General features: G+C 45.0%; 1 long non-coding RNA gene across 1 annotated transcript in view; it reads left to right on the top strand.

Moving 5' to 3' along the window:
* LOC132346047 (uncharacterized) overlaps positions 1 to 6,270 on the top strand; it is a 28,979-nt gene extending 22,709 nt beyond the window's left edge. The window contains exon 4 of the long non-coding RNA XR_009495766.1: positions 5,954 to 6,270. This is a non-coding gene — a long non-coding RNA (uncharacterized lncRNA). The remainder of the gene's footprint in view (positions 1 to 5,953) is intronic.
* The last annotated feature ends 14,751 nt before the right edge of the window (positions 6,271 to 21,021 follow it).

Genomic DNA, 21,021 nt, shown 5'->3' with positions numbered 1-21,021 from the left:
GCCAACTTTTTATCCCCCAACAAACTCTGATAGATAAAATTCTCTTTGGGAGCCATCTTTAACAATTACACATATTCTACCTGTTTGTGTAATATCTCCCTTCATACAATTCTTCATTAATATACCTAGGTAAATGAGTTCACAGTATTCTTAAGTGGCATATTTCCTATATCTTTTAACTAGAAAGGCTGTAAAGATTTAAAACAGAAGACATGCCCTTTTACTACAAGGTTATACTTATTATATTTAGAATTTTAATTAGTCAAAACAGTACAAAAGCACGGGTATTGGTCAGGACAAACTAAAGTATGCTACAGTAACAAACATCTCCTGAATCTCGGACAATTTAACTGCTTTCTCTTATCACCTGTCCAGTGTGAGTAGTTAGGTGGCTCGGCTCTGCCATTTAATCACTGTCAGGGACTCAGTCTGACGGAGGTCAATGCTTTCACACTCACCACATGAATGACTGTAGAGAACAGCTGTGTACCCACTGGCAACTAAATGCCTCTCCCCTTAGCCAAAACACACATCACTTCCATTTCTATTTCATTGATTAAGAACATAATGGAAGGAATTCCCTGGCAGTCCAGTGATTAAGACTCAGAGCTTTCACTGCCGTGGGCCTGGGTTTGATCCCTGGTTGGGGAACTAAGATCCCACATGCCATACAGCGTAGCCAAAAAAAAAAAAAAAACCATAATGTAACCACATCCAAGCAAATCTTGTCATATTCATGACTTCTTTTTTTTTGTTTGTTTGGCTGTTTCTGGCTTAACCTCTACTCCTTCACAATCCAATATATCCATCATTAATCACATGTGGCTAAGGAGCTCTTGAAATGTGCTGGTCCAAATTGAGATGTGCCAGAAGTACAAATTACACACTGGATTTTAGACTCAGTACAAATAAGAATGTAAAATATCTGAATCATTTTTAATATTGATGACATGTTGAAATGAAAATATTTTAGATATATTGGAGAAATATATTACTAAAAAAAATTTACCTGTTTCTTTTTACTCTATTTAATGTGACTATTAGAAAATGTAAAAATCCTTATGTGCCTCACCTTGTATTTCTATTGGATGGCATTGCCCTGGTGAAGCCAGGATTTTGTCAGCCCATTCAAGAGTCTGCTCTTTCCCTTCTCTAGGGACCAGCTCTAGATGGGCTAAGTGCACATGACATTCAGAGGAAGGAGCTCATCTGTACAGCTTCCCTCTGTTCTTCTCAAGTATCCATGGGCATGAACTTCATCCCACCTGGTCTTTCTTGGGTAGTCTCTAGACTCACTGCATCCAGCTGAGGTCACTACTCCCAGCAAGACATATGGCGGATACAGTCCATGTCTGGACAGTGACAAATCTCAGGGAAACCGAGAGGTCTCTTCTTGTCCTGCATCCATATCTGGCCCATCTGACTTTCTCAGCAATTGATGGTTCATTGTTCTCTAACTATTGAATTCAGGATAAGGCTGAATAAGGTTGACAGTTTCCTTGAGTAACACTCCCAAACTTATGTGCACTTTTTATTGCAGTAAAATACACACCACATAAGATTTACCACTTTAACTGTTTTTAAGTGTACAGTTCAGTGGCATTAAGTACATTCACACTGCTGTACAACCATCACTTTCATCCATCTCCAGAACTTTCTCATCACTTCAAACTGAAACTCTGCATCCATCAAACAATGTGAACTTTTTATCCACCCCAGTGCAGCTCAACTCAGACTAAGGATATGGGGTTTTTTCCCTTAGAAAACACAGGGCTTCCCAGGTGGTGCTAGTGGTAAAGAATCACCTGCCAACACAGGAGACGCAAGAGATGTGGGTTTGATCCCTGAGTTGGAAAGATCTCCTGGAGGATCAGTGAGTCTCAGAACATGGCTATAATATCCTGTGCCCTTTATCAGGAATAAAAAATACTTAGAAGAGCTTGATTGGCAATGTGGGAAATTTTTTAATGAGAAGATATTACAGGGAATTAAACAATACACAGGTTAGTTTCTTATTGCAATATGAGGACCAGGTTAGAGAAATCAAAGCCCCAGAGAAAACCCATCTAGATAACACCTTGTAGGCTAGAATTCTCTGAATATACACAAACTATTTGGGGAAGCAAGGAGATGCCAAATTTCATGAACCAACTGACTTCTTTTCATTTTTGTCCCCCCTACAAATTATTTCACCAAAAATCTGTGAAGGAGGCACATTATAAATGAAATGCAATGATTCCTGTTGGTTTTAGGTTAATCAGCTAAAGGCACATTCAGTGAGCAAAGTGATAGCTGGAGGTAGGTCTAACTTATAATATTAGAGTTTAGAGGGAATGATTCAAGAAGTTGAAGGCTCAAAAAACCAAAGGATAAGCGTGGTGGCTGATAATACACATTTAATCCTTGAAAAGGCTTCCCAGGTGATGCTAGTGGTAAAGAACACGCCCGGCAATGCAGGAGACATAAGAGACCCAGGTTCAATCCCTGGGTCGGGAAGATCCCCTAGAGGAGGTCATGGCAACCTACTCCAGTATTCTTGTCTGGAGAATCCCATGGACAGAGGAGCCTGGCAGGCTAGAGTCCACAGGGTCGCAAAGTGTTGGACAGAACTTATCAACTAAACAACAACAACAAAGAACCATTGTAAATCAATTATACTCCAACAAAAACTTTTTTAAAAAGTTGCTAAGTGAGTAGATCTTAAAAGTTCTCAAAAACAAAAATTTCTCATTACAAGAAAAAAAGTTTTAACTATGTGTAGTGATGGATGTCAACTAGATTTACTGGGGTTTTTTAAGTTGTTTTTTTTTTTTTTTTTTAATGTGGACCATTTTTAAAGACTCTATTGAATTTGTTACACTATTGCTTTTGTTTTATGTTTTTGGTTTTTTTGGCTGCAAGGCATGTGGGATCTTAGCTCCCCAGTCAAGGATTGAACCCATGTCCCCGGCATTGGAAGGCAGAGTCCCAACTACTGGACTGCCAGTGAAGACCCCTAGACTTACTGTTGGTGTTCATTTCACAATATATACAACTATTGAGACTTTATGTCATATTTCTGAAACTAATATAATACGTCAATTATGAATTAATTTTTTTAAAGAAAAAGGAAGAGTGGTAACTGCTAAAGGTCACAGGACCATTCAGTGGCCAAGCTAGGCTGAGACCCAGGCCTCCTGCCTCCCAGGATAGAGAGTGAGGCCGATGGTGGATTCTTTGACAAGCCAAAAGCAGCCTCTCTCGTTGGATCACAGGATACTTGTGTTGACCCCCAGGCTATCTCAGCCTCCACTGCTCTTCTGTCAGCCTCCAAAATCGGGACATGAAAATGGATTTGTTCAAGTGGTAACCCACAGATTCCAAGCCTTAGCACCTTTCTAAATGAGCCAGTGACACAGTGCCAGGCAAGACGCAACCTCCGCAAATGAATTAATTAGACTTTCCAAAAGAGCAAGCAGTCTTGCCGTGGTGTTTTATTACACAGTTTTCTAAGTGGTAATTGAAAAAGGAGCACTTGATTTTAGATTCCCTCCCTGAGGTGTTAATTGTGGCAGGGAGGGGCTGTGGAGACAGAGCCCGTGTAAAATGAATCATTCTGTGGCTCAGGACGCGGTGGGTCCAGAGCTCCTTCTACAGCTTTGGGAAACTGAAAGAGAAGGGGCAGAGTGCACGGTGGCAGCTTGGCTTAGAGAGCTCTAGCCGTTGTGATGATGGAAGAATTCTAAATACACTCTTCTAGTAAACTTCTTCCAAAGCACTACAGATCAGAAGGTTAATATGAATCAAGTGCAAGGAAAACGCTGAACTTGACCCTGGAATTGTCCTCCATGCAGCCTGTCACCTCCCTTCTACTTGTCCTCCTTCTCCCATTGCTTTCATCAAGAAAACTTAGTCTTTGGGCTGTGTGTGCATGCCAAGTCGTTCAGTCATGCCCAACTCTTTTCAACCCTATGGACTGTAGCCCACCAGGCTTCTCTGTCTATGGGATTCTCCAGGCAAGAATACTGGACTGGGTTGCCATGTACTCCTCCAGGGGATCTTCTTAACCCAGGGATCAAACCATGGTCTCCTGCAGCTCCTGGATTGGGCAGGTAGGTTCTTTACAACTAGGGCCACCTGGGAAGTCTTTGGGCTGCTGCTGCGTCGCTTCAGTTGTGTCCGACTCTGTGCGACCCCATAGATGGCAGCCCACCAGGCTCCCTGGTCCCTGGGATTCTCCAGGCAGGAACACTGGAGTGGGTTGCCATTGCCTTCTTCAATGCAGGAAAGTGAAAATGAAAGTGAAGTCGCTCAGTCGTCTCCGACTCTTCGAGACCCCATGGACTGCAGCCTACCAGGCTCCTCCATCCATGGGATTTCCCAGGCAAGAGTACTGGAGTGGGTTGCCATTGCCTTCTCCAAGTCTTTGGGCTACTATTCCTCAGTGTTACTCAGGTCTCTTACAACCAGCTGAGCAGCTATGATATGTCAAGCATTTAATATCTACAAAGGGGAATACAGTATGCTCATAAAAGATGTAATAAGGAGAAATCAGCCACGTGTCTCAGATCTGAACAGATCCATGGCCCCAGTGGTGGCCAAGAAAGGAGGAAGTACAGACCACGGATAGTGGAAGATTTCTTTACAATGCTATTGGTCAGTATGATGGGAGGAGATATAGTTGGGGTTGAAAAGTGTTAAGGAATCATCTAGAGAACAACTGTGGACACCATGGGGGAAAGGGAGGGATGAGATGATTTGGGAGATTGGGACTGACACAGAAACACTATTGACACTACGTATAAAACAGGTAACTGATGAGAACTAATAGATAACTATTGATACCTGTATAAAATAGGTAACTAGTGAGAACTACTGTATAGCACAAGGAACTCTACTCAGTGCTCTGTGGTGATCTAAATGGGAAGGAAATCCAAAAAAGATGGAGTCCCTTGGACTGCAAGGAGATCCAACCAGTCCATTCTGAAGGAGATCAGCCCTGGGATTTCTTTGGAAGGAATGATGCTAAAGCTGAAACTCCAGTACTTTGGCCACCTCATGCGAAGAGTTGACTCATTGGAAAAGACTCTGATGCTGGGAGGGATTGGGGGCAGGAGGAGAACGGGACGAAAGAGGATGAGATGGCTGGATGGCATCACTGACTCGACGGACATGAGTCTGAGTAAACTCCGGGAGTTGGTGATGGACAGGGAGGCCTGGCGTGCTGCGATTCATGGGGTCGCAAAGAGTTGGACACGACTGAGCAACTGATCTGATCTGATCTGATGTATAACTAATTCACTTTGCTATACAGCAGAAACTAACACAATATTGGAAAGCAACTATACTCCAACAAAATTTTTTTAAAAAGAAAAGTATTAAGAAATCAATTAATCAAATCCCTTCACCAGCACAGTTGTACTCCTGGACACTCAGGATCTCAAATTAATGATATCAATAAGAGTGTGAGTTTCAGAGCCAAAGTGACACTTTGAATCATGGCTCCTACCGTGTGAGTTTGAGCAAGTACCTTAACCCCTCTTTGTCTCAGAGTCTTCATCAGTAAAATGGGGATGATAATAATACCTGCCTTTTAGGATTTTATGAGAACTAAGTAAGTTCATATTAGTAAAGTGCTCATAATGGAATCCAATACACAGGAAATGCTTCCTCAAATTGCTTCTGAGAGGCTGGGGGGACTTGTAGAACCTCACAGGTGAGAGAAAGATGATGCAGAGACCTCTGCAGGGACCTGTGTGTGTATGTGTGTGTGTGTGTCGGGGGTGGGGGGGATGTGACACATCACAGAAGCAAGGCACACCAGTATCCACACACACATGTGCACACACGATGCCCAAATGATGACAGAAAAAAAGGTTCATTTTTGCACAACTGTGACATCCATACCCATGAATCAGCTCAATGAAATCGGCGCACAACTTGCCTAACACTTTCCTGCTCTCTGTTTCCACAGCTGCTGCTTCTGGTCCTTGATGTTTCGGCTCCTGCTGCTACCACTCCCCAGAAGGAGGCCCCACCTTGAGAATCACAAAAGGAACTCAGCACCTCCTCACCTGGGTGGGTGGTGGCCTCACATGACACACAGGAATAATGACCTTTAAGTCTCAGACACTTCATTAATAGAGTAGGCATGGTTATGCCAAACCCGACAGAAGAATGGTAACTAGAATCAGCTGATCTTTCCTAGCCATTAAAGCATCATCTTCTTACAGGGTTTTTGTGATACATTAAGTGAGATAATGCATGTAAAATGCTAGGTGCAGAGTAGATGCTCAGGGAAAATATTATTATATTATTGTAATAATTATTTGATTCCTTTGGTTCTAAGATCACCAATATGAAAATCAGGCACACACGTGTGTGTGTGTGTATCAGGGTATATATGCTTAGTTGCTCAGATGTGTCCGACTCTTTATGACCTATAGACTATAGCCCACTGGGTTCCTCTGCCCGTGGGATTCTCCAGGCAAGAATACTAGAATAGGTTGCCATTTCCTTCTCCAGGGGATCTTCCAGACCCAGGGATCAAACCCAAGTTTCCTGGCTTGGCAGGCAGATTCTTTCCAACTGAGCCACCAGGGAAGCCCCATGTATGAGGGTAGAGCTATGCAAATGAATGCATATTTGTACACAATTTAGGAAGGCTCAGGGAGTTCGTTGCTCCCTAATGAAATTGATAGGCTAAACAGGCGAAACATCTGGGAAGGTTCTCAAAGTCCCATTGTCCAGGGCACCCCACAAATAAATCAGAATTTCTGGGGACAGGATGCAAACGTTAGTAATTTTTTAAACTCCCAGGTGCTTCTGCTTATCAGCGGCATTCACTGGCCCTCAGTTTCCTCTCTAGCAAAATAGAGCAAACACTGGGCTAGACAACATCAGCCCCAGCATCTATCTGATCAGCCTGTAAGAGGCATGTGGCCTCCAGCCCAGCACAGTCCAGCCGAGCCCTGAGCGGTCCTCCCCCTGCCCCAGCCAGGATCCCTAGAGTATCCTGCCGGAGAGTCCAACCCAGGAGCGACTGAATCTGGCAAGAGCTAAAAATTAATTCCCTTCAAATCAATAATTTGCAATTAAACACAGAAGACACTAAAGCCAAGGGGGGCAGGTTTCAGAAAAGAGGACAGCTGAGCAAGCCTTTGGAACTGAGACGGGGGAAAAACCCAAGCTGCTCCAAGCAAACAAATGAACATTCGGCTCCATTGTTTGTGAGGAAGCAGGCTCAGGGGGGTAAGTGGTACTTGAGGAGTGAAAAAAAAAAATTAAGCACTTCCATCAGCAGGACTCAATGCCAGGAGCTAATTTACTTTCCTCAGTGCTCTCTGCTTATACACTTCCGTGGCTCAGAGCCCCAGTCCACTATGCTGGGGACCTCTGATGCCTGCAGAACAGTGCTGCAGGGTTGCTGGCTACAGGCAGCACCCAGCTCACGAAAGAACTGGAAGTCTGCCTGGGTCCCCTCCCCATCCTCAGCAGCAAGTGTCAGACCGGATTGGGTGAGTGCCAGGCAGGCAGTGCCAATGGGGAGCACAGACGTGCTGGAAGCGGGCAGCTCTGCGGATCCAGGCTTGAATGATGGTTGATGTTTCACAGCAGTCATTGAAGTCTAGGGCTGGGAGCCATCCCATGGGTCTCCAGAGACGTGCGGAGAGATACTGAAACTCTTGAAACAGAATTGAAATGTGGTTCACTTGGGAAGTAAATGCATGCCGTGCAGTATTGGGGAGGTGGGGGGCGTGGAGGAAGCAAAAACAGTAGAAAGAACCACAGCTCTGAAAAAGACAGGAAATTCAAGGCGTAGAGGTTGTAGAACCAAACACAGGTCTTTTGAGTTTCCTTAAAACTGCAGTAAAATGAGTAAGGGAATACCATATTTTTCTTTTATAAGGGTTAATAAGGGCTTCTCTGGTGGCTCAGACAGTAAAGAATCTGCCTGCAATGCGGGAGACCTGGGTTCGATCCCTGGGTTGGGAAGATCCCCTGGAGAAGGGAACAGTTACCCTCTCCAGTATTCCTGCCTAGAGAATCCCCATGGACAGAGGAGCCTGGCAGGCTATAGTCCATGGGGTCGCAAAGGGTTGGACACAACTGAGCAACTAAGCACAGCACAGCAGCAAGGGTTAAAAATGACTTGCTTATGATTCAGTAAGTCAAAGCTGGGCTCCTTGCCCCAAAGGAAGGGGGAAGACCAACACTGATGGAGGCAGTACTATGCGCCAGGGTCTAGGAGCTCCATGATAGCATCCCATCTAGTCCTCATAGCATCATGTGGGAACAGATTTTGGGATGATCCTCACTTTACCAGAGAGGAAACTTCCTCAGGAAATTAGTTTTTATGTTTATTACTTATTTACTTTTAGCACTGGGGATCATTGCGTCATGAGGGGAAAGGGTGGCCCAGAGCTGACAGGTGGTACAAAGGCCACTCATGACTTTTCTTTGAAGATATTGTGATAATCCCAAATTCTAAAGTTAAGCACTGTAAACTTGTTGTCCGAATCCTTTTTACTCCTAAAGGAATTCTAATCCTAGAATATAATAATAAGGAAAATAATATTTGGCCATTCAACAACTATTTGCTTGCTTGCTTTGGGCCAAGCACCCCAAGGCACACCCCAAGGCCTGGCACACTGCTAAAAGCTCAGCCTCCTGCCACAGGGTAACAGATTCCAGTCTCTTAAGAGGTGACAAGGGTTTCCAAGGTAGCGCTAGTGGTAAAGAACCTGGCTGCCAAGGCAGGAGATGTAAGAGATGGGGGTTCAATCCTTGGGTCAGGAAGATCCCCTGGAGGAGGGCATACTCACTCCAGTATTTTTGCCTGGAGAATCCCATGGACAGAGGAGCCTGATGGGCTATGGTCCATAGAGTTGCAAAGAGTCAGACATGACTGAAGCAACAAGAGGTGACATAGGACTGTAGTCTGAGACACCTACCCAACTACAGAGCACAGATGTGTGTCTGTTCTTCTAAATGCAGAGTGAGAGCCATGAGCAAGACTCCAGGAATCTCATACTAGTCAACTGAAGTTACTTTTATTAGTACCCATAGAGACCCAGATGCACCATGACTAACTTTTACATACACAAGGCAAACCCAAAGTCATTGTCCTCAAAGGGAAAAAGTGAGACATACTAGAAAGAAGTCTGACCACTCTATGGGAGAAGTTCTCCATTTCCCTTCCTTACAGGGAAAAGGAGGAGGCTGGTTAAGAACACTCTCTTCTCTCTGGAGGCAAGACGGTCCATTCCCAAGAAGGAGAATGGACTGTCATAGACTAGATTGCTTCAATTCCAGAACATTCTTTTGGACGACCATTTTACTGGGTGGAGCATCTGATGGAACATAAGTTCACAGGGCACACAAAAATGTTGTATCTTGATCCCAGTGCAACACTTATGTGAGGAGTCCCAGGTTCAAGATTTTGATATCTTGATACCTTTTCTTCTTTGCTCACTTTCTTCCTCTAAGCCAGAGTGGTAAAAATTCAGAGTGGTAAGAATCCCCAAGCTATTGTGGCAACTCTACCTTTCTATTTTTCTCCCCATTGGATGTTTCTTTCTCATCTCTCTCTCTGACCAGCTACGCTTCTGAAGGGCAGCATAAGGCAACTCCACTCTCAAGATAGGAAGGGGGCAGGGCACATAGCCCCTGAGAACTTCCAAATGAGATCGCCTTCCAAACACCGCTTCTTGATGAGCCCAGTCCCCACGACTTCTGACATGCATCCAGAACAATGAAGTCCCTGGAATTCAGGAAAATGGAGTGGGGCGGGGGGGAGGGGGAGCCCTGCAAACCCTTCCTTTCCTCTTCTTGCCCCTCCTCGGTGACTGGCATGTGCTCCACACACCCAGCCCAGCTCCACACACAGGAGATTGAGACGTTTTTTGGAAGCACAATCCATGGTTCTGTTGCCATGGAAGCACCCGAGGGTCCCCAGGGGCAGCACACGGCAGGCAGAGGCGGCCCGGGAGCCTCAGCACAAGGGGGGTCTGTGCCACGCTGCCTGCCCACCCTGCAGGAAGCCCCACAGTTGAGGGGGAGGCACAGTCGAGCCTCCCCAGCAAAGCTAGGCCTCAGGGGAGGCAGTGAACCCCAGCTGTGTCCCATCTTCCAGGCGCGTGTACATCTGGGCACTCTGGGCACAGGTCCAGCCAATCAGCCAGGCTGATCCATCCAGGGCTTTTCACAAAAGGATGCTTGCTTGGAGCAGATGGCAGCAGAGGAACCAAGATGGAGCCCCCCTTCTGGGTGGTGCTCCCCACCAACCCCACAGGCAAGACCCCCCACCTGGCTTTCCTTGGCTTCCAGAGTGGGAACCCCAAAACGTGGCCTGTGCACTCCTAGGGGTCTGCCAGATGACTGCAGGTAGACCCTGAGCCAATACTCTTGAAAAAATTTGAGTCACATATTTATTGTCATACATGCTACAAAAGAAAACCTGCTAGAAAAGAAAACCTGCAAAAGCTGTGATTCCATGGATATTCAGCATCAAATGAAAGTGGGTGTTTAAAAAAAATAAGTCAACTGTAAGGAATTAAGTAAATAATTGGGTAGCTATTGCATAGTTATCACACACACATACACACAACCATGAAAATTTGTGTCGGTAAATAAAGTTTGGGAAATCTGAGTGAAAGGAAAGATTCCAATGTCCTCTCTCAAAACTGAGTAACTTTTCAAACAGGAAAAAAAAAATTACTGACATGACCATGGGATCAGATGTGGACTCACCTGACTACTCTTCATTTTGGCCTACCAATGCACTGGGGGTTTCCTTCCTATCTCTTTGATTGTATCTAATGTCTCCACCTAGCAGTTGGTTGAGGTTCCCTAGAGATGAGACAGATAAGAGACAGTTAAGACTTTCAGTCCATTCAGTCCTATTTAGTATTAACAAGGATTCTACCCTGGATGGGTTCTCTGGCCAACTAGGCTGGACAATGCAGAAGGTCAGTCTGTAGAAAGGCCTCTTTGTCATCCCACTTAGAACCATTAGCCTGGAGCCAGTTCTAAGCAACCAGGACTCTGCTTCTTTCCCCTCAGCCTCACCCGGCTCCTCTAGCTTTTAAAACTTAAATGCAACTTCTAAATAGAAGGCATCTCCAGCCCCCAAAAGCACCTCCCAAGGTCAGTTCAGTTCAGTTCAGTCGCTCAGTTGTGTCCGACTCTGTGACCCCATGGACTGCAGCATGCCAGGCCTCCCTGTCCATCGCCAACTCCTGGAATCCACCCAAACCCATGTCCATTGAGTTGGTGATGCCATCCAACTATCTTATCCTCTGTCATCCCCTTCTCCTCCTGCCCTCAATCTTTCCCAGCATCAGGGTCTTTTCAAATGAGTCAGTTCTTTGCATCAGGTGGCCAAAGTACTGGAGTTTCAGCTTCAACATCAGTCCTTTCAATGAACACCCAGGACTGATCTCCTTTAGGATGGACTGGTTGGATCTCTTTGCAGTCCAAGGGACTCTCGAGAGTCTTCTCCAACACCACAGTTCAAAAGCATCAATTCTTTGGCGCTCAGCTTTCTTTATAGTCCAATTCTCACATCCATACATGACTATTGGAAGAACCATAGCCTTGACTAGATGGACCTTTGTTGACGAAGTATTACTTTGTCATATTACTTTTTAATATGCTATCTAGGTTGGTCATAACTTTTCTTCCAAGGAGTAAGCATCTTTTAATTTCATGGCTGCAATCACCATCTGCAGTGATTTTGGAGCCCCCAAAAATAAAGTCTGACACTGTTTCCCCATCTATTTCCCATGAAGTGATGGGACCAGATGCCATGATCTTAGTTTTATGAATGTTGAGGTTTAAGCCCACTTTTTCACTCTCCTCTTTCACTTTCATCAAGAGGCCCTTTAATTCTTCTTCACTTTTTGCCATACGGGTGGTGTCATCTGCATATCTGAGGTTATTGATATTTCTCCCAGCAGTCTTGATTCCAGCTTGTGCTTCCTCCAGCCCAGCGTTTCTCATGATGTACTCTGCATATAAGTTAAATGAGCAGGGTGACAATATATAGCCTTGACATACTCCTTTTCCTATTTGGAACCAGTCTGTTGTTCCATGTCCAGTTCTAACTGCTGCTTCCTGGCCTGCATACAGGTTTCTCAAGAGGCAGGTCAGGTGGTCTGGTATTCCCATCTCTTTCAGAATTTTCCAGTTTCCTTTGACTGTGATCCACACAGTCAAAGGCTTTGGCATAGTCAATAAAGCAGAAATAGATGTTTTTCTGGAACTCTCTTGCCTTTTTGATGATCCAGCGGATGTTGGCAATTTGATCTCTGGTTCCTCTGCCTTTTCTAAAACCAACTTTCACATCTGGAAGTTCACAGTTCACTTCTGTTCAGGTATTGCTGAAGCCTGGCTTGTAGAATTTTAGGCATCACTTCACTAGCATGTGCTTTTTTGATGATCAAATGTATGTTGACAATTTAATCTCTGGTTCCTCTGGTTCCCAGGATCGCACCACCCCAAAGTGTTGTCACAAAGGAAGAAATAAAAATAGGAGGACTTCCCTGCTGGCCCAGTGGTGAGGAATCCACCTGCCAATGCAAGTTACATGGATTTGACCCCTGGTCCAGGAAGATCCCACATGCTGCAGAGCAGCAAAGTCCATGTGGAGCAACCACTGAGCCTGTGCTCCAGAGCCCATGGGCCACAACTAATGAAGTCTGCCTCCCTAGAGCCTGTGCTCTCCAACAAGAGAAGCCACTGCAATGAGAAGCCCAAGCTCTGCAAGGGAAGAGTAGCCCTCCATCGCAGCAACCAGAGGAAAGCCAGTGTAGCAACAAAGACGCAGCACAGCTTAAAAAAACATAAAATAAGAATTTTAAAAAATTGATGGGAAGTATAATCCTCTCTCCCAACTCCACCCTTTGCCCAGAGCCTGTGAAGCTTAGGAAGAAAAAGTAAACTTCTGAACCATTGGGTCCCCATTGTAAGGTAACAACAAGAATAACAACAAAAGTAATGATAACAATTATGACAATATCAAGTTTCATTATAACTCTAAGACGGAGGTATCATTCGTCTCATCTTGTAGAACACCATTCTGACAGAGTAAGAAATCTGAGTAATGAGCAGCAGAGCCGAGAATCAAACCCAAATCTATGTGACTCCAAATCTTGCTCTATCTCATGGACTCAGCTGCCGCCCTTTCATGGTCTTCTTCAAACTCCATTGTGTCCTTCTAGGCCTCTGCAGACCCCTCCCTACTTCCTCTGTGCATGTAGTCAGAGAACATCCCTAGAGAACCCATCAATCCAAACCGCCTGTAAAAGGCCATTTCCTCATAACACACCCTGAACATCTGTAAAAACATTTTCTCCTCAAGCCCACAACTGAACCTCCTAATAAAAACTCACCATCCAATATAGCCTCTTTTATAAAAGTTCTGATGGCATTTTAACTACGAGGGAGATATTTAATTTCCTAGTTATCCTGGGAAGATGCTTGCCTCTTTGGGATACGGTTATCTATGAGACACCAGGGCATTCTTTCTCTATGGGGAAGATTTTGTTGGTCTTCATCTGTGTAGACGAGATCATGCTGCTGTGGTGGTGATAGTAGTAGCGAGTCGCTTCAGTTTGCCTATTGGTGACCCCATGGACTGCAGCCCACCAGGCTCCTCTGTCCATGGGATTCTCTAGGCAAGAATACTGGAGTAGGTCGCCATGCCCACCTCCAGGGGATCTTCCCAACCTAGGGACTGAACCCGCATTTTTTACATCTCCTGCATTGGCAGGCAGGTTCTTTATCACTAGGACCATCTGGGAAGCCCTATGCAGCTGTAAACAATCCCCAAATATCAGGCACTTAAGTTTATTTCTCAGTCACTCTGTGTTGGCTCTGGGTTCAAGCAATTCTCTAGACAATTCTAGAATTTTAGAACATTCTCTAGACAGGTCTAGCCACATTCAGGCAGCTTCCATCTTACCATTCTCTCTTTTGCAAGGTTGCCAATGTAGAGAGAACTACACACTCATTCACATCACGCTGTTTAAAACAAGTCACATGGTCATGGCTATTCAAGGGGATGAAGATGAACACTATTCCAGTGTCCCAAGGACAGAAGAATCAGAAATATGGGGAGAAGCACTGCTGATCTCACGCAGGCTTTCTTATCCACAAGTGCAAGAGGAAATTGTATTGTCAATGAGAAGGCTCAGCACAGAGAGCACTGGAAAAGGAGTCGGGAGAGAAGGGTTTGAGGGTCTTCTGGACTACTTTTTAGCTATGTAGCCTTATGGAAGCCACTTGGTCTGACCCTCAGTATGCTCATCAATGTAATGAGAAGAACGCTGATAATGATCCACCTCATACCTCAGTGGTTAAATTAGGTAATGAATGTGTTTCTCCACAAAAAATTTCCTGGTTACTCACTAGTACTTCTAAAATAATTTCCCCCTCATTATTTGCTTTCTAGTCAAGAATAAAAGCAGAAAAAAACAGAAGTCAAAGTACTTTCAGGTGTCCTGAGCTCAAACCCTTGTTCTCTCCTCTTGACTAAAGTCCCTTGATCTTTCTGAGAGTCAAGTAGATTGCGATGCCGTTTCTATCTGTACCATATGAGTTTCTAAAATGCAAAGCACTGAATAAAATTATAAAATTCTCTACAAATGGAAGGGATGATTATTCTCCTGTCCCTCTTATTCCAAAGTTTCTCCCTCTCCCTCACTTTCCCTTCTGGACAAGCTCAAGTCCCCCATCCTTCAAAGAATGTTTCTTCAACCTTAATACCCACCCACCACTTAATTGTTCACACAGATCTCTTTGTTTACCATACTTCCTGGAAACAAGGCTCCATGTATTCCTGGCCCCACTCTTATCTTCCAGTCATATATATATATATATATATATATATATATATATATATGAGTGTGGGTTGTGCGGGCTTTTCTCTAGTTGGTGCACGGTCTTCCCATTGTGGTGGCTTCTCTTAGTTGCAGAGCACAGGCTCTAGGGGACACAGGCTTCAGTAGTTGTGCCTCATGGGCTCCGGAGCACAGGCTCAGTAGTTGTGGCCCACAGGGCTTCATTGCTCCACAGTATGTGGGATCTTCCTGGACCAGGGATTGAACTGCATTGTCTCCTGCATTGGCGGGCTGATTCTTTGCCACTAAGCCACCAGGCAATTCCCTCTTCATAATACTTTTATTTAGCTTGCATGCATGCATGCTAAGTTGCTTCAGCCATGTCAGACTCTCTGTGACCCCATGGACTGCAGCCAGCCAGACTTCTAGGCCCATGGGATTCTCCAGGCAAGAATACTGGAGTGGGTTGCCATGCCCTCCTCCAGAGGATCTTCCCAACCCAGAGATGGAACGCCTCTTTCTTGTGTCATAGGAGTATGCTTTACCCACTGAGCCACCTGAGAAGCCCCTTATTTAGCTTCAGATCAGATCAGTCACTCAGTCGTGTCCGACTCTTTGCGACCCCATGAATCGCAGCATGCCAGGCCTCCCTGTCCATCACCAACTCCCGGAGTTCACTCAGACTCACGTCCATCGAGTCAGTGATGCCATCCAGCCATCTCATCCTCTGTCGTCCCCTTCTCCTCTTGCCCCCAATCCCTCCCAGCATCAGAGTCTTTTCCAATGAGTCAACTCTTCTCATGAGGTGGCCAAAATATTGGAGTTTCAGCTTTAGCATCAGTCCTTCCAATGAACACCCAGGACTGATCTCCGTCAGAATGGACTGGTTGGATCTCCTTGCAGTCCAAGGGACTCTCAAGAGTCTTCTCCAACACCACAGTTCAAAAGCATCAGTTCTTTGGTGCTCAGCTTTCTTCACAGTCCAACTCTCACATCCATACATGACCACTGGAAAAACCATAGCCTTGACTCGACGGACCTTTGTTGGCAAAGTAATGTCTCTGCTTTTGAATATGCTATCTAGGTTGGTCATAGCTTTCCTTCCAAAAAGTAAGCGTCTTTTAATTTCATGGCTGCAGTCACCATCTGCAGTTATTTTGGAGCCCCAAAAAATAAAGTCTGACACTGTTTCCACTGTTTCCCCATCTATTTCCCATAAAGTGATGGGACCAGATGCCATGATTTTAGTTTTCTGAATGTTGAGCTTTAAGCCAACTTTTTCACTCTCCTCTTTCACTTTCATCAAGAGACTTTTTAGTTCCTCTTCACTTTCTGCCATAAGGGTGGTGTCATCCGCATATCTGAGGTTATTGATATTTCTCCCAGCAATCTTGATTCTAGCTTGTGCTTCCTCTAGCCCAGCGTTTCTCGTGATGTACTCTGCATAGAAGTTAAATAAGCAGGGTGACAATATACAGCCTTGACATACTCCTTTTCCTATTTGGAACCAGCCTTTGTTCCATGTCCAGTTCTAACTGTTGCTTCCTGACCTGCACATACCCTTGGGTCTTAGTTTCTGCACTCAGAATCTCTATTGAGTCATGCGAGATCTTTTGTTTTAGCAAGTGAGGGCTTAGTTGCCTCGTAGCACAAGGGATCATAGCTCACTGACCAGGGATTGAACCCATGTCCCCTGCATTGCAAGGCAGATTTTTAACCACGGAACCACCAAGGAAGTCCTGTCGCCCTCTTCTGGAAGAAGCCCTTTACTAGTCGTGAGGCACATGTCCCAGTCAACTATCTCCCTGATGCTGGTCTGGTGGCTTTACTTTTACCTGGGTCACAGAACTAACTGGTAAGAGGTAAAGTGTGACACTTGCCAGAAATGTGGATCAGGTGCAAGAAAACAGAATTAAGCAGTAATGACTTATTCCTGGTGGTGGGGGTGCTGGATTAGAAAAAGCTTTGGAGTGAATTTAATGTTCACAGTGGGACAGGGAGGGTAGAGAGAGGATTATTTTTTCAGACCAAGAAGAGAAGAAGCAAGTTCCAAGTGAAAGAGAGAATGCATGCAAATACACATGGGTGGTGTGTTTGGAGGACTCTGAATGGTCCAGAGGAGTGAGGAGTCTAGGTTCCAGACATCTCACTTCATTTAGGCTAAGTCCATCCAGTCCATCTGGAAGGATCTCTGTTAAAGTGGACAGTCCAAACTCCCTGTGTGTGGGTCGATAGCTGGAATCAAGCTCTGGTGAGAAAGTGGGTCTGTGCACTGGGATTGCCCTGGCCTGTGAGCTCCCAGACATTAACAAACAATGGCTTAGATAGTAAGGAGTTGATCTGTCTCACCAAACAACACATGAGCATCAGCAGTCCAGGGCTGCTGTGTGCCATCAGGAGACCAAGCTCTCAGCAGTTCCCTGGCAGTCCAGGGGTTAAGAATCCATCTTCCAATGCAGGGGGCATCGGTTTGATCTTAGTCAGAGAACTAAGATTCCACATGCCTTGGGACAAACTAAGCCCTCAACTCAAAACTACAGAGCCAGCATGCCACAGCTAGAGAGGCCATGCTGTCTTAAGTCTGTATGCCACAACTAAGACCAGATGAAGCCAAATAAATAAGTACTTTTTTAAAAAAGAAAGAGAGAGAGATCCCTGAGTCATACAGCAAATTCCCACTGGCTATCTATTTTACAAATGGGAGTGTATGTGACAACCTAGATGGGTGGGATGGGGTGGGCAGTGGGAGGGAGAGTCAAGAGGGAGGGGACATATGTATACCTATGACTGATAGGGGTCCCTGGTGGCTCAGTGGTAAAGAATCTGCCTGCAACGTGGGAGACCCAGGTTTGATCCCTGGGTTGGGAAGATCCCCTCGAAAAAGGAATGGCAACCCACTCCAGTATTTTTGCCTGGAGAATCCCATGGACAGAGGAGCCTGGTGGGCTACAGTCCATCAGGTCACAAAGAGTCAGACACGACTGAGTGACTAACACACACATGCTGTTTCATGTTGATATATGGCAGAAGACAACACAATATTGTAATTGTAAAGCAATTATCCTTTAATTAAAAATAAATTAAAAAAAAACAAACCTACTTTCTAAAAGAGAGAGAGAGAACTCTCGCTCTCCCTCTCCACCAGCCCTAAAGATCACTGCCATGCCTCAGGCCCCACACTCATTCGAGGCAGGGGAATGGCCAATGAGGAGGCTTCATTTCTGCTTATGCTTCATCAGCCACAAGTCTAGCCAGGACATAGTCACTCCTGGCTGCAGGAGAACGTGGATGATTCATTCAGTGTTCCAAACTCTCAACCAGAGAAAGGCAAAGGAGAAGTGGCTGAACATGAGTGTCCATACCTGCCACAGCTGAATTGAAACAGGTTTTACTGTTGCCTGTCTGTCTTTCATCTACATTCTGAGCTCCCTGAAAGCACTGATTTAATCATCTCCAAACAAGCAAACACAGAAACTTGGGATATTTGTTCAAATAATTGAACAAATATTTGTTCAATTAATGTCCCACTGAAAAAAAATGATGGAAAATAGGGCCTGAGAGGTAAGAGGTGATAGCCAGGACAAGTCTAGCTCAACAGAAAATGTTCTTGAAAGCCACTGAGGGACTTTGCTGGCAGTCCAGTGGTTAAGACCATGCTTCCACTGCTGGCGGCACAGGTTTGATCCCTGGTCGGGGAACTAATATCCCACCTGTTGTTTGGTTGTGCAGCACAGCCAAAAAAAATGTTTAATTAAATTTAAGCCAGTGAGCAAGACTGTAGTGGAATAGCTATTTAAATGAGGATTTATTCTCACCTAACCTAATTCCCCGGAGAAGGCAATGGCAACCCACTCCAGTACTCTTTCCTGGAAAATCCCATGGATGGAGGAGCCTGGTAGGCTACAGTCCATGGGGTTGCAAAGAGTCGGACATGACTGCGAGACTTCACTTTCACTTTTCACTTTCATGCATTGGAGAAGGAAATGGCAACCCACTCCAGTGTTCTTGACTGGAGAATCCCAGGGACGGGGGAGACTGGTGGGCTGCCATCTATGGGGTTGCACAGACTCGGACACAACTGACATGACTTAGCAACCTAATTCCCGGCTTCCCAGGTGCCGTGGTAAAGAATCTGCTTGCCAATGCAGGAGATGCTGGAGATATGAGTTTGATCCCTGGGTTGGGAGGATCCCCTGCAGGAGGAAATGGCAACCCATTCCAGTATTCTTGTCTGAAGAATTCCATGGACAGAGGAGCCTGGCAGGCTACCATCCATGGGGTCACCAAGAGTCAGACATGACTGAAGTGACTAAGCACGAAAGAGGCTACTATCAGGACTTCCCCAGTGGCTCAGATGGTAAAGAATATGCCTGCAATGCAGGAGATCCAGTTCATCCCTAGGTTGGGAAGATCCTCTGGAGAAGAGAACGGCTTGCCCAATCCAGCATTCTTGCCTGGAAAATCCCATGGACAGAGGAGTCTGGCAGGCTACAGTCCATGGGGTTGCAAAAAGTCAGACACAACTGAGCGACTAACATTTTCACTTCTTTATGTGCCAGGTATGGTATAGGCACTTTCACATTTCTTAGGCAAGCAGTGCGTAAAATTAATTTAAGTTCTGCTACTGGTGGGCCCAAACATTCTACTAGAAACAGGCCTATAGAAGAGCACAATAAAGGCTGTCTTGAATGAACACAACAGAATATCTTACAATTACGTGGCACTTCCATTTATAAAATACTTCCACGCACACCATCATATTTGTTACTCAAAACTAATGTTTATCAGTTAAGCAGCTTCCTGGTGATGAACAAAAGAGAAAGGAAAAATGTTAGTTCCTACTATCAGTGAACTCAGAGCAGCAAAAAACAAAACCAGAAAACAGCAACACAATGGAATGTGCTCGGAAAGCTCAGGGTGGAAGAGGCTGGCTCGTTCTGGTTTCTGCCTGGGGTGGTTTTAAAGCTTGCAGAGACATCTGGGCTATGAGAGACAGAAGAGCAGAGGGAAGTGAGGAGAGGCCAACAGGCCAAGAGACAGACAGATGGACAGACATGGAGAGAATAGCAGGCTGCATTAGTGCACAGGACTTCAATGAGATGTCCCTATATCCTTTTACGAAACCTTCTTTGTAACGCTTAAGCATAAAGGAATCTCTGTCCCTTGCAACCAAATGAATCCTGATTACAACAGCTGCTGCGGCAATCACTTTTTTCTTGGCAATGAGACTCTATTCTCTCGAGATTGCTCAGTGAACATTGAAATCACCTGCGCAGTTCCTCCCTCTTGCTCCTTAACCTCTTGTCCGTTAACATCACCTATTGGTCTCTGTCCAACCTCACTTTGGTTCTTTCTGGAGCCATACTGTCCTGCTGTTGAAACATCACTGCCCTACATCCCCTCCCTCAAGGGCCAGGGTCTAAACTCCCAAGGAAATCACTGATATCTAGCTAATCTGATTGGCTATATCATGGTTGCTCCAGCTCAGTCATGTCCTACTCTTTGTGGCCCTATGGACCGTAGCCCGCCAGTCTCCTCTGTCCATGGAATTCTCCAGGCAAGAAGACTGGAGTGAGCTGCCATTTCCTTCTCCATACTAATCATACTATACCATACTCTATCATATATCATACTAAGCTGCTACTGAAATTGGAAAAGGAGCAGCCCAAATGTCATTAATTATAGAAACAAAAAGCAGAAAAGAAAATGCACCCATAATCCCCTTCCCCAAGTACCCACTGTTACCATTTTGAGAGTATGTACTTCCCCCGGCTCCATTTGATAGATATTTACACACATTTTACTTAACAGAAACAGAATCACGCTATTTTGTAATTGCTATTTTAGTAATGTTCTATTTAGTTATGCTATTATTAGGAATGATCTCTTAATTGTAAGTAGTAGAAATCAGCTTCAAAACAGCTCAAGCAAAAAAAAGAAAGTAAAGCATCAGATGGAAAATTGGAAGATTTTTAGAGCAGGGAGCCAGTATAGGAGACCCTGGGCCTGGCTTCTTCCTCCTTCCACTCCCTTTCTTTGCCTTCTTGGTTTCTTTCCACAATTCTCTCTGAACATCTGCTCCACCCTTCACTAAGAATTAAAAAGTTTCTTTGTATTTATATCTATCTCAGGCCTAAGGTTGAGTACTTCTATTTTCTTGACTCATTTTTTTTTCAAGCTTTGCCCTTTTCCCCCATTC

Source organism: Bos taurus, chromosome 8 (assembly GCF_002263795.3).
Source record: "Bos taurus isolate L1 Dominette 01449 registration number 42190680 breed Hereford chromosome 8, ARS-UCD2.0, whole genome shotgun sequence".
Taxonomy (NCBI): Eukaryota; Metazoa; Chordata; class Mammalia; order Artiodactyla; family Bovidae; genus Bos; species Bos taurus.
The sequence above is the reverse complement of the archived record's forward strand: the minus strand, read 5'-3'. Positions and strand labels throughout refer to the sequence as shown.